This window comes from Ambystoma mexicanum, chromosome 9 (genome assembly GCF_040938575.1).
Source record: "Ambystoma mexicanum isolate Mex_15411 chromosome 9, UKY_AmexF1_1, whole genome shotgun sequence".
Taxonomy (NCBI): domain Eukaryota; kingdom Metazoa; phylum Chordata; class Amphibia; order Caudata; family Ambystomatidae; genus Ambystoma; species Ambystoma mexicanum.
In genome coordinates, this window is record NC_090931.1 from 63,379,372 (window position 1) to 63,392,092 (window position 12,721).

A 12,721-nucleotide genomic window follows, 5' to 3' on the forward strand; every position below is an offset into this window, starting at 1 on the left:
AGGCCAGTGATGTGAGAATGAGTGAGACTCCGTGCAAGTGTTTAGGCCAGCCATGTGAGAATGAGTGAGACTCAGTGCAAGTGTTTAGGCCAGCCATGTGAGAATGAGTGAGACTCCGTGCAAGTGTTTAGGCCAGTGATGTGAGAATGAGTGAGACTCTGTGCAAGTGTTCAGGCCAGTGATGTGAGAATGAGTGAGACTCCGTGCAAGTGTTCAGGCCAGTGATGTGAAAATGAGTGAGACTCCGTGCAAGTGTTTAGGCCAGTGATGTGAAAATGAGTGAGACTCAGTGAAATGTTTAGGCCTGCCATGTGAGAATGAGTGAGACTCCATGCAAGTGTTTAGGCCAGTGATGTGAGAATGAGTGAGACTCCGTGCAAGTGTTTAGGCCAGTGATGTGAGAATGAGTGAGACTCCGTGCAAGTGTTTAGGCCAGTGATGTGAAAATGAGTGAGACTCAGTGAAATGTTTAGGCCTGCCATGTGAGAATGAGTGAGACTCCATGCAAGTGTTTAGGCCAGTGATGTGAGAATGAGTGAGACTCCATGCAAGTGTTTAGGCCGGCCATGTGAGATGAGGGAGACTCTGTGCAAGTGTTTAGGCCTGCCATGTGAGAATGAGTGAGACTCCATGCAAGTGTTTAGGCCAGTGATTTGAGAGGAGTGAGACTCTGTGCAAGTGTTTAGGCCGGCCATGTGAGAATGAGTGAGACTCCATGCCAGTGTTTAGACCAGCCACGTGAGAATGAGTGAGACTCCATGCAAGTGTTTAGGCCGGCCATGTGAGAATGAGTGAGACTCTGTGCAAGTGTTTAGGCTGGCAATGTGAGAATGAGTGGGACTCCATGCAAGTGTTTAGGCCGGCCATGTGAGAATGAGTGAGACTCTGTGTAAGTGTTTAAGCCAGCAATGTGAGAATGAGGGAAACTCTGTACAAGTGTTTAGGCCAGCCATGTGAGAATGAGTGAGACTCTGTGCAAGTGTTTAGACCAGTGATGTGAGAATGAGTGAGATTCTGTGCAAGTGTTTAGACCAGTGATGTGAGATGAGTGAGACTCCGTGCAAGTGTTTAGACCAGTGATGTGAGAATGAGTGAGACTCCGTGCAAGTGTTTAGACCAGTGATGTGAGATGAGTGAGACTCTGTGCAAGTGTTTAGGCAAGTGATGTGAGATGAGTGGGACTCTGTGCAAGTGTTTATGCCGGCCATGTGAGAGTCAGTGAGACTCTGTGGAAGTGTTTAGGCCGGCCATGTGAGAATGAGTGAGACTCTGTGCAAGTGTTTAGGCCAGTGATGTGAGAATGAGTGAGACTCCGTGCAAGTGTTTAGGCCAGCCATGTGAGAATGAGTGAGACTCAGTGCAAGTGTTTAGGCCAGCCATGTGAGAATGAGTGAGACTCCGTGCAAGTGTTTAGGCCAGTGATGTGAGAATGAGTGAGACTCCGTGCAAGTGTTCAGGCCAGTGATGTGAAAATGAGTGAGACTCCGTGCAAGTGTTTAGGCCAGTGATGTGAAAATGAGTGAGACTCAGTGAAATGTTTAGGCCTGCCATGTGAGAATGAGTGAGACTCCATGCAAGTGTTTAGGCCAGTGATGTGAGAATGAGTGAGACTCCGTGCAAGTGTTTAGGCCAGTGATGTGAGAATGAGTGAGACTCCGTGCAAGTGTTTAGGCCAGTGATGTGAAAATGAGTGAGACTCAGTGAAATGTTTAGGCCTGCCATGTGAGAATGAGTGAGACTCCATGCAAGTGTTTAGGCCAGTGATGTGAGAATGAGTGAGACTCCATGCAAGTGTTTAGGCCGGCCATGTGAGATGAGGGAGACTCTGTGCAAGTGTTTAGGCCTGCCATGTGAGAATGAGTGAGACTCCATGCAAGTGTTTAGGCCAGTGATTTGAGAGGAGTGAGACTCTGTGCAAGTGTTTAGGCCGGCCATGTGAGAATGAGTGAGACTCCATGCCAGTGTTTAGACCAGCCACGTGAGAATGAGTGAGACTCCATGCAAGTGTTTAGGCCGGCCATGTGAGAATGAGTGAGACTCTGTGCAAGTGTTTAGGCTGGCAATGTGAGAATGAGTGGGACTCCATGCAAGTGTTTAGGCCGGCCATGTGAGAATGAGTGAGACTCTGTGTAAGTGTTTAAGCCAGCAATGTGAGAATGAGTGAGACTCTGCGCAAGTGTTAAGGCCAGCCATGTGAGAATGAGTGAGATTCTGTGCAAGTGTTTAGGCCAGCCATGTGAGAATGAGTGAGACTCTGTGCAAGTGTTTAGACCAGTGATGTGAGAATGAGTGAGATTCTGTGCAAGTGTTTAGACCAGTGATGTGAGATGAGTGAGACTCTGTGCAAGTGTTTAGACCAGTGATGTGAGAATGAGTGAGACTCCGTGCAAGTGTTTAGGCAAGTGATGTGAGATGAGTGGGACTCTGTGCAAGTGTTTATGCCGGCCATGTGAGAGTCAGTGAGACTCTGTGGAAGTGTTTAGGCCGGCCATGTGAGAATGACTGAGACTCTGTGCAAGTGTTTAGGCCAGTGATGTGAGAATGAGTGAGACTCCGTGCAAGTGTTTAGGCCAGCCATGTGAGAATGAGTGAGACTCAGTGCAAGTGTTTAGGCCAGCCATGTGAGAATGAGTGAGACTCTGTGCAAGTGTTTAGGCCAGTGATGTGAGAATGAGTGAGACTCCGTGCAAGTGTTCAGGCCAGTGATGTGAAAATGAGTGAGACTCCGTGCAAGTGTTTAGGCCAGTGATGTGAAAATGAGTGAGACTCAGTGAAATGTTTAGGCCTGCCATGTGAGAATGAGTGAGACTCCATGCAAGTGTTTAGGCCAGTGATGTGAGAATGAGTGAGACTCCGTGCAAGTGTTTAGGCCAGTGATGTGAGAATGAGTGAGACTCCGTGCAAGTGTTTAGACCAGTGATGTGAGATGAGTGAGACTCTGTGCAAGTGTTTAGGCAAGTGATGTGAGATGAGTGGGACTCTGTGCAAGTGTTTATGCCGGCCATGTGAGAGTCAGTGAGACTCTGTGGAAGTGTTTAGGCCGGCCATGTGAGAATGAGTGAGACTCTGTGCAAGTGTTTAGGCCAGTGATGTGAGAATGAGTGAGACTCCGTGCAAGTGTTTAGGCCAGCCATGTGAGAATGAGTGAGACTCAGTGCAAGTGTTTAGGCCAGCCATGTGAGAATGAGTGAGACTCCGTGCAAGTGTTTAGGCCAGTGATGTGAGAATGAGTGAGACTCCGTGCAAGTGTTCAGGCCAGTGATGTGAAAATGAGTGAGACTCCGTGCAAGTGTTTAGGCCAGTGATGTGAAAATGAGTGAGACTCAGTGAAATGTTTAGGCCTGCCATGTGAGAATGAGTGAGACTCCATGCAAGTGTTTAGGCCAGTGATGTGAGAATGAGTGAGACTCCGTGCAAGTGTTTAGGCCAGTGATGTGAGAATGAGTGAGACTCCGTGCAAGTGTTTAGGCCAGTGATGTGAAAATGAGTGAGACTCAGTGAAATGTTTAGGCCTGCCATGTGAGAATGAGTGAGACTCCATGCAAGTGTTTAGGCCAGTGATGTGAGAATGAGTGAGACTCCATGCAAGTGTTTAGGCCGGCCATGTGAGATGAGGGAGACTCTGTGCAAGTGTTTAGGCCTGCCATGTGAGAATGAGTGAGACTCCATGCAAGTGTTTAGGCCAGTGATTTGAGAGGAGTGAGACTCTGTGCAAGTGTTTAGGCCGGCCATGTGAGAATGAGTGAGACTCCATGCCAGTGTTTAGGCTGGCCATGTGAGAATGAGTGAGACTCTGTGTAAGTGTTTAAGCCAGCAATGTGAGAATGAGTGAGACTCTGTGCAAGTGTTTAGGCCAGCCATGTGAGAATGAGTGAGATTCTGTGCAAGTGTTTAGGCCAGCCATGTGAGAATGACTGAGACTCTGTGCAAGTGTTTAGACCAGTGATGTGAGAATGAGTGAGATTCTGTGCAAGTGTTGTTTAGACCAGTGATGTGAGATGAGTGAGACTCTGTGCAAGTGTTTAGACCAGTGATGTGAGAATGAGTGAGACTCCGTGCAAGTGTTTAGACCAGTGATGTGAGATGAGTGAGACTCTGAGAAAGTGTTTAGGCAAGTGATGTGAGATGAGTGGGACTCTGTGCAAGTGTTTATGCCGGCCATGTGAGAGTCAGTGAGACTCTGTGGAAGTGTTTAGGCCGGCCATGTGAGAATGAGTGAGACTCTGTGCAAGTGTTTAGGCCATTGATGTGAGAATGAGTGAGACTCTGTGCAAGTGTTTAGGCCAGCCATGTGAGAATGAGTGAGACTCAGTGCAAGTGTTTAGGCCAGCCATGTGAGACTCCGTGCAAGTGTTTAGGCCAGTGATGTGAGAATGAGTGAGACTCCGTGCAAGTGTTCAGGCCAGTGATGTGAAAATGAGTGAGACTCCGTGCAAGTGTTTAGGCCAGTGATGTGAGAATGAGTGAGACTCCGTGCAAGTGTTTAGGCCAGTGATGTGAGAATGAGTGAGACTCCGTGCAAGTGTTTAGGCCAGTGATGTGAGAATGAATGAGACTCCGTGCAAGTGTTTAGGCCAGTGATGTGAAAATGAGTGAGACTCAGTGAAATGTTTAGGCCTGCCATGTGAGAATGAGTGAGACTCCATGCAAGTGTTTAGGCCAGTGATGTGAGAATGAGTGAGACTCCATGCAAGTGTTTAGGCCAGCCATGTGAGAATGAGTGAGACTCAGTGCAAGTGGTTAGGCGTGCCATGTGAGAATGAGTGAGACTCTGTGGAAGTGTTTAGGCCAGCCATGTGAGAATGAGTGAGACTCCGTGCAAGTGTTTAGGCCAGTGATGTGAGAATGAGTGAGACTCCGTGCAAGTGTTTAGGCCAGTGATGTTAGAATGAGTGAGACTCAGTGAAGTGTTTAGGCCTGCCATGTGAGAATGAGTGAGACTCCATGCAAGTGTTTAGGCCACTGATGTGAGAATGAGTGCGACTCCATGCAAGTGTTTAGGCCGGCCATGTGAGATGAGGGAAACTCTGTGCAAGTGTTTAGGCCTGCCATGTGAGAATGAGTGAGACTCCATGCAAGTGTTTAGGCCAGTGATGTGAGAGGAGTGAGACTCCGTGCAAGTGTTTAGGCCGGCCATGTGAGAATGAGTGAGACTCCATGCCAGTGTTTAGACCAGCCATGTGAGAATGAGTGAGACTCCGTGCAAGTGTTTAGGCCGGCCATGTGAGAATGAGTGAGACTCTGTGCAAGTGTTTAGGCTGGCAATGTGAGAATGAGTGGGACTCCATGCAAGTGTTTAGGCTGGCCATGTGAGAATGAGTGAGACTCTGTGTAAGTGTTTAAGCCAGCAATGTGAGAATGAGTGAGACTCTGTGCAAGTGTTTAGGCCAGCCATGTGAGAATGAGTGAGACTCTGTGCAAGTGTTTAGACCAGTGATGTGAGAATGAGTGAGATTCTGTGCAAGTGTTTAGACCAGTGATGTGAGATGAGTGAGACTCTGTGCAAGTGTTTAGACCAGTGATGTGAGAATGAGTGAGACTCCGTGCAAGTGTTTAGACCAGTGTGGTGAGATGAGTGAGACTCTGTGCAAGTGTTTAGGCAAGTGATGTGAGATGAGTGGGACTCCGTGCAAGTGTTCAGGCCAGTGATGTGAAAATGAGTGAGACTCCGTGCAAGTGTTTATGCCGGCCATGTGAGAGTCAGTGAGACTCTGTGGAAGTGTTTAGGCCGGCCATGTGAGAATGAGTGAGACTCTGTGCAAGTGTTTAGGCCAGTGATGTGAGAATGAGTGAGACTCCGTGCAAGTGTTTAGGCCAGCCATGTGAGAATGAGTGAGACTCAGTGCAAGTGTTTAGGCCAGCCATGTGAGAATGAGTGAGACTCCGTGCAAGTGTTTAGGCCAGTGATGTGAGAATGAGTGAGACTCTGTGCAAGTGTTCAGGCCAGTGATGTGAGAATGAGTGAGACTCCGTGCAAGTGTTCAGGCCAGTGATGTGAAAATGAGTGAGACTCCGTGCAAGTGTTTAGGCCAGTGATGTGAAAATGAGTGAGACTCAGTGAAATGTTTAGGCCTGCCATGTGAGAATGAGTGAGACTCCATGCAAGTGTTTAGGCCAGTGATGTGAGAATGAGTGAGACTCCGTGCAAGTGTTTAGGCCAGTGATGTGAGAATGAGTGAGACTCCGTGCAAGTGTTTAGGCCAGTGATGTGAAAATGAGTGAGACTCAGTGAAATGTTTAGGCCTGCCATGTGAGAATGAGTGAGACTCCATGCAAGTGTTTAGGCCAGTGATGTGAGAATGAGTGAGACTCCATGCAAGTGTTTAGGCCGGCCATGTGAGATGAGGGAGACTCTGTGCAAGTGTTTAGGCCTGCCATGTGAGAATGAGTGAGACTCCATGCAAGTGTTTAGGCCAGTGATTTGAGAGGAGTGAGACTCTGTGCAAGTGTTTAGGCCGGCCATGTGAGAATGAGTGAGACTCCATGCCAGTGTTTAGACCAGCCACGTGAGAATGAGTGAGACTCCATGCAAGTGTTTAGGCCGGCCATGTGAGAATGAGTGAGACTCTGTGCAAGTGTTTAGGCTGGCAATGTGAGAATGAGTGGGACTCCATGCAAGTGTTTAGGCCGGCCATGTGAGAATGAGTGAGACTCTGTGTAAGTGTTTAAGCCAGCAATGTGAGAATGAGGGAAACTCTGTGCAAGTGTTTAGGCCAGCCATGTGAGAATGAGTGAGACTCTGTGCAAGTGTTTAGACCAGTGATGTGAGAATGAGTGAGATTCTGTGCAAGTGTTTAGACCAGTGATGTGAGATGAGTGAGACTCCGTGCAAGTGTTTAGACCAGTGATGTGAGAATGAGTGAGACTCCGTGCAAGTGTTTAGACCAGTGATGTGAGATGAGTGAGACTCTGTGCAAGTGTTTAGGCAAGTGATGTGAGATGAGTGGGACTCTGTGCAAGTGTTTATGCCGGCCATGTGAGAGTCAGTGAGACTCTGTGGAAGTGTTTAGGCCGGCCATGTGAGAATGAGTGAGACTCTGTGCAAGTGTTTAGGCCAGTGATGTGAGAATGAGTGAGACTCCGTGCAAGTGTTTAGGCCAGCCATGTGAGAATGAGTGAGACTCAGTGCAAGTGTTTAGGCCAGCCATGTGAGAATGAGTGAGACTCCGTGCAAGTGTTTAGGCCAGTGATGTGAGAATGAGTGAGACTCCGTGCAAGTGTTCAGGCCAGTGATGTGAAAATGAGTGAGACTCCGTGCAAGTGTTTGGGCCAGTGATGTGAAAATGAGTGAGACTCAGTGAAATGTTTAGGCCTGCCATGTGAGAATGAGTGAGACTCCATGCAAGTGTTTAGGCCAGTGATGTGAGAATGAGTGAGACTCCGTGCAAGTGTTTAGGCCAGTGATGTGAGAATGAGTGAGACTCCGTGCAAGTGTTTAGGCCAGTGATGTGAAAATGAGTGAGACTCAGTGAAATGTTTAGGCCTGCCATGTGAGAATGAGTGAGACTCCATGCAAGTGTTTAGGCCAGTGATGTGAGAATGAGTGAGACTCCATGCAAGTGTTTAGGCCGGCCATGTGAGATGAGGGAGACTCTGTGCAAGTGTTTAGGCCTGCCATGTGAGAATGAGTGAGACTCCATGCAAGTGTTTAGGCCAGTGATTTGAGAGGAGTGAGACTCTGTGCAAGTGTTTAGGCCGGCCATGTGAGAATGAGTGAGACTCCATGCCAGTGTTTAGACCAGCCACGTGAGAATGAGTGAGACTCCATGCAAGTGTTTAGGCCGGCCATGTGAGAATGAGTGAGACTCTGTGCAAGTGTTTAGGCTGGCAATGTGAGAATGAGTGGGACTCCATGCAAGTGTTTAGGCCGGCCATGTGAGAATGAGTGAGACTCTGTGTAAGTGTTTAAGCCAGCAATGTGAGAATGAGTGAGACTCTGCGCAAGTGTTAAGGCCAGCCATGTGAGAATGAGTGAGATTCTGTGCAAGTGTTTAGGCCAGCCATGTGAGAATGAGTGAGACTCTGTGCAAGTGTTTAGACCAGTGATGTGAGAATGAGTGAGATTCTGTGCAAGTGTTTAGACCAGTGATGTGAGATGAGTGAGACTCTGTGCAAGTGTTTAGACCAGTGATGTGAGAATGAGTGAGACTCCGTGCAAGTGTTTAGGCAAGTGATGTGAGATGAGTGGGACTCTGTGCAAGTGTTTATGCCGGCCATGTGAGAGTCAGTGAGACTCTGTGGAAGTGTTTAGGCCGGCCATGTGAGAATGACTGAGACTCTGTGCAAGTGTTTAGGCCAGTGATGTGAGAATGAGTGAGACTCCGTGCAAGTGTTTAGGCCAGCCATGTGAGAATGAGTGAGACTCAGTGCAAGTGTTTAGGCCAGCCATGTGAGAATGAGTGAGACTCTGTGCAAGTGTTTAGGCCAGTGATGTGAGAATGAGTGAGACTCCGTGCAAGTGTTCAGGCCAGTGATGTGAAAATGAGTGAGACTCCGTGCAAGTGTTTAGGCCAGTGATGTGAAAATGAGTGAGACTCAGTGAAATGTTTAGGCCTGCCATGTGAGAATGAGTGAGACTCCATGCAAGTGTTTAGGCCAGTGATGTGAGAATGAGTGAGACTCCGTGCAAGTGTTTAGGCCAGTGATGTGAGAATGAGTGAGACTCCGTGCAAGTGTTTAGACCAGTGATGTGAGATGAGTGAGACTCTGTGCAAGTGTTTAGGCAAGTGATGTGAGATGAGTGGGACTCTGTGCAAGTGTTTATGCCGGCCATGTGAGAGTCAGTGAGACTCTGTGGAAGTGTTTAGGCCGGCCATGTGAGAATGAGTGAGACTCTGTGCAAGTGTTTAGGCCAGTGATGTGAGAATGAGTGAGACTCCGTGCAAGTGTTTAGGCCAGCCATGTGAGAATGAGTGAGACTCAGTGCAAGTGTTTAGGCCAGCCATGTGAGAATGAGTGAGACTCCGTGCAAGTGTTTAGGCCAGTGATGTGAGAATGAGTGAGACTCCGTGCAAGTGTTCAGGCCAGTGATGTGAAAATGAGTGAGACTCCGTGCAAGTGTTTAGGCCAGTGATGTGAAAATGAGTGAGACTCAGTGAAATGTTTAGGCCTGCCATGTGAGAATGAGTGAGACTCCATGCAAGTGTTTAGGCCAGTGATGTGAGAATGAGTGAGACTCCGTGCAAGTGTTTAGGCCAGTGATGTGAGAATGAGTGAGACTCCGTGCAAGTGTTTAGGCCAGTGATGTGAAAATGAGTGAGACTCAGTGAAATGTTTAGGCCTGCCATGTGAGAATGAGTGAGACTCCATGCAAGTGTTTAGGCCAGTGATGTGAGAATGAGTGAGACTCCATGCAAGTGTTTAGGCCGGCCATGTGAGATGAGGGAGACTCTGTGCAAGTGTTTAGGCCTGCCATGTGAGAATGAGTGAGACTCCATGCAAGTGTTTAGGCCAGTGATTTGAGAGGAGTGAGACTCTGTGCAAGTGTTTAGGCCGGCCATGTGAGAATGAGTGAGACTCCATGCCAGTGTTTAGGCTGGCCATGTGAGAATGAGTGAGACTCTGTGTAAGTGTTTAAGCCAGCAATGTGAGAATGAGTGAGACTCTGTGCAAGTGTTTAGGCCAGCCATGTGAGAATGAGTGAGATTCTGTGCAAGTGTTTAGGCCAGCCATGTGAGAATGACTGAGACTCTGTGCAAGTGTTTAGACCAGTGATGTGAGAATGAGTGAGATTCTGTGCAAGTGTTGTTTAGACCAGTGATGTGAGATGAGTGAGACTCTGTGCAAGTGTTTAGACCAGTGATGTGAGAATGAGTGAGACTCCGTGCAAGTGTTTAGACCAGTGATGTGAGATGAGTGAGACTCTGAGAAAGTGTTTAGGCAAGTGATGTGAGATGAGTGGGACTCTGTGCAAGTGTTTATGCCGGCCATGTGAGAGTCAGTGAGACTCTGTGGAAGTGTTTAGGCCGGCCATGTGAGAATGAGTGAGACTCTGTGCAAGTGTTTAGGCCATTGATGTGAGAATGAGTGAGACTCTGTGCAAGTGTTTAGGCCAGCCATGTGAGAATGAGTGAGACTCAGTGCAAGTGTTTAGGCCAGCCATGTGAGACTCCGTGCAAGTGTTTAGGCCAGTGATGTGAGAATGAGTGAGACTCCGTGCAAGTGTTCAGGCCAGTGATGTGAAAATGAGTGAGACTCCGTGCAAGTGTTTAGGCCAGTGATGTGAGAATGAGTGAGACTCCGTGCAAGTGTTTAGGCCAGTGATGTGAGAATGAGTGAGACTCCGTGCAAGTGTTTAGGCCAGTGATGTGAGAATGAATGAGACTCCGTGCAAGTGTTTAGGCCAGTGATGTGAAAATGAGTGAGACTCAGTGAAATGTTTAGGCCTGCCATGTGAGAATGAGTGAGACTCCATGCAAGTGTTTAGGCCAGTGATGTGAGAATGAGTGAGACTCCATGCAAGTGTTTAGGCCAGCCATGTGAGAATGAGTGAGACTCAGTGCAAGTGGTTAGGCGTGCCATGTGAGAATGAGTGAGACTCTGTGGAAGTGTTTAGGCCAGCCATGTGAGAATGAGTGAGACTCCGTGCAAGTGTTTAGGCCAGTGATGTGAGAATGAGTGAGACTCCGTGCAAGTGTTTAGGCCAGTGATGTTAGAATGAGTGAGACTCAGTGAAGTGTTTAGGCCTGCCATGTGAGAATGAGTGAGACTCCATGCAAGTGTTTAGGCCACTGATGTGAGAATGAGTGCGACTCCATGCAAGTGTTTAGGCCGGCCATGTGAGATGAGGGAAACTCTGTGCAAGTGTTTAGGCCTGCCATGTGAGAATGAGTGAGACTCCATGCAAGTGTTTAGGCCAGTGATGTGAGAGGAGTGAGACTCCGTGCAAGTGTTTAGGCCGGCCATGTGAGAATGAGTGAGACTCCATGCCAGTGTTTAGACCAGCCATGTGAGAATGAGTGAGACTCCGTGCAAGTGTTTAGGCCGGCCATGTGAGAATGAGTGAGACTCTGTGCAAGTGTTTAGGCTGGCAATGTGAGAATGAGTGGGACTCCATGCAAGTGTTTAGGCTGGCCATGTGAGAATGAGTGAGACTCTGTGTAAGTGTTTAAGCCAGCAATGTGAGAATGAGTGAGACTCTGTGCAAGTGTTTAGGCCAGCCATGTGAGAATGAGTGAGACTCTGTGCAAGTGTTTAGACCAGTGATGTGAGAATGAGTGAGATTCTGTGCAAGTGTTTAGACCAGTGATGTGAGATGAGTGAGACTCTGTGCAAGTGTTTAGACCAGTGATGTGAGAATGAGTGAGACTCCGTGCAAGTGTTTAGACCAGTGTGGTGAGATGAGTGAGACTCTGTGCAAGTGTTTAGGCAAGTGATGTGAGATGAGTGGGACTCCGTGCAAGTGTTCAGGCCAGTGATGTGAAAATGAGTGAGACTCCGTGCAAGTGTTTATGCCGGCCATGTGAGAGTCAGTGAGACTCTGTGGAAGTGTTTAGGCCGGCCATGTGAGAATGAGTGAGACTCTGTGCAAGTGTTTAGGCCAGTGATGTGAGAATGAGTGAGACTCCGTGCAAGTGTTTAGGCCAGCCATGTGAGAATGAGTGAGACTCAGTGCAAGTGTTTAGGCCAGCCATGTGAGAATGAGTGAGACTCCGTGCAAGTGTTTAGGCCAGTGATGTGAGAATGAGTGAGACTCTGTGCAAGTGTTCAGGCCAGTGATGTGAGAATGAGTGAGACTCCGTGCAAGTGTTCAGGCCAGTGATGTGAAAATGAGTGAGACTCCGTGCAAGTGTTTAGGCCAGTGATGTGAAAATGAGTGAGACTCAGTGAAATGTTTAGGCCTGCCATGTGAGAATGAGTGAGACTCCATGCAAGTTTTTAGGCCAGTGATGTGAGAATGAGTGAGACTCCGTGCAAGTGTTTAGGCCAGTGATGTGAGAATGAGTGAGACTCCGTGCAAGTGTTTAGGCCAGTGATGTGAAAATGAGTGAGACTCAGTGAAATGTTTAGGCCTGCCATGTGAGAATGAGTGAGACTCCATGCAAGTGTTTAGGCCAGTGATGTGAGAATGAGTGAGACTCCATGCAAGTGTTTAGGCCGGCCATGTGAGATGAGGGAGACTCTGTGCAAGTGTTTAGGCCTGCCATGTGAGAATGAGTGAGACTCCATGCAAGTGTTTAGGCCAGTGATTTGAGAGGAGTGAGACTCTGTGCAAGTGTTTAGGCCGGCCATGTGAGAATGAGTGAGACTCCATGCCAGTGTTTAGACCAGCCACGTGAGAATGAGTGAGACTCCATGCAAGTGTTTAGGCCGGCCATGTGAGAATGAGTGAGACTCTGTGCAAGTGTTTAGGCTGGCAATGTGAGAATGAGTGGGACTCCATGCAAGTGTTTAGGCCGGCCATGTGAGAATGAGTGAGACTCTGTGTAAGTGTTTAAGCCAGCAATGTGAGAATGAGGGAAACTCTGTGCAAGTGTTTAGGCCAGCCATGTGAGAATGAGTGAGACTCTGTGCAAGTGTTTAGACCAGTGATGTGAGAATGAGTGAGATTCTGTGCAAGTGTTTAGACCAGTGATGTGAGATGAGTGAGACTCCGTGCAAGTGTTTAGACCAGTGATGTGAGAATGAGTGAGACTCCGTGCAAGTGTTTAGACCAGTGATGTGAGATGAGTGAGACTCTGTGCAAGTGTTTAGGCAAGTGATGTGAGATGAGTGGGACTCT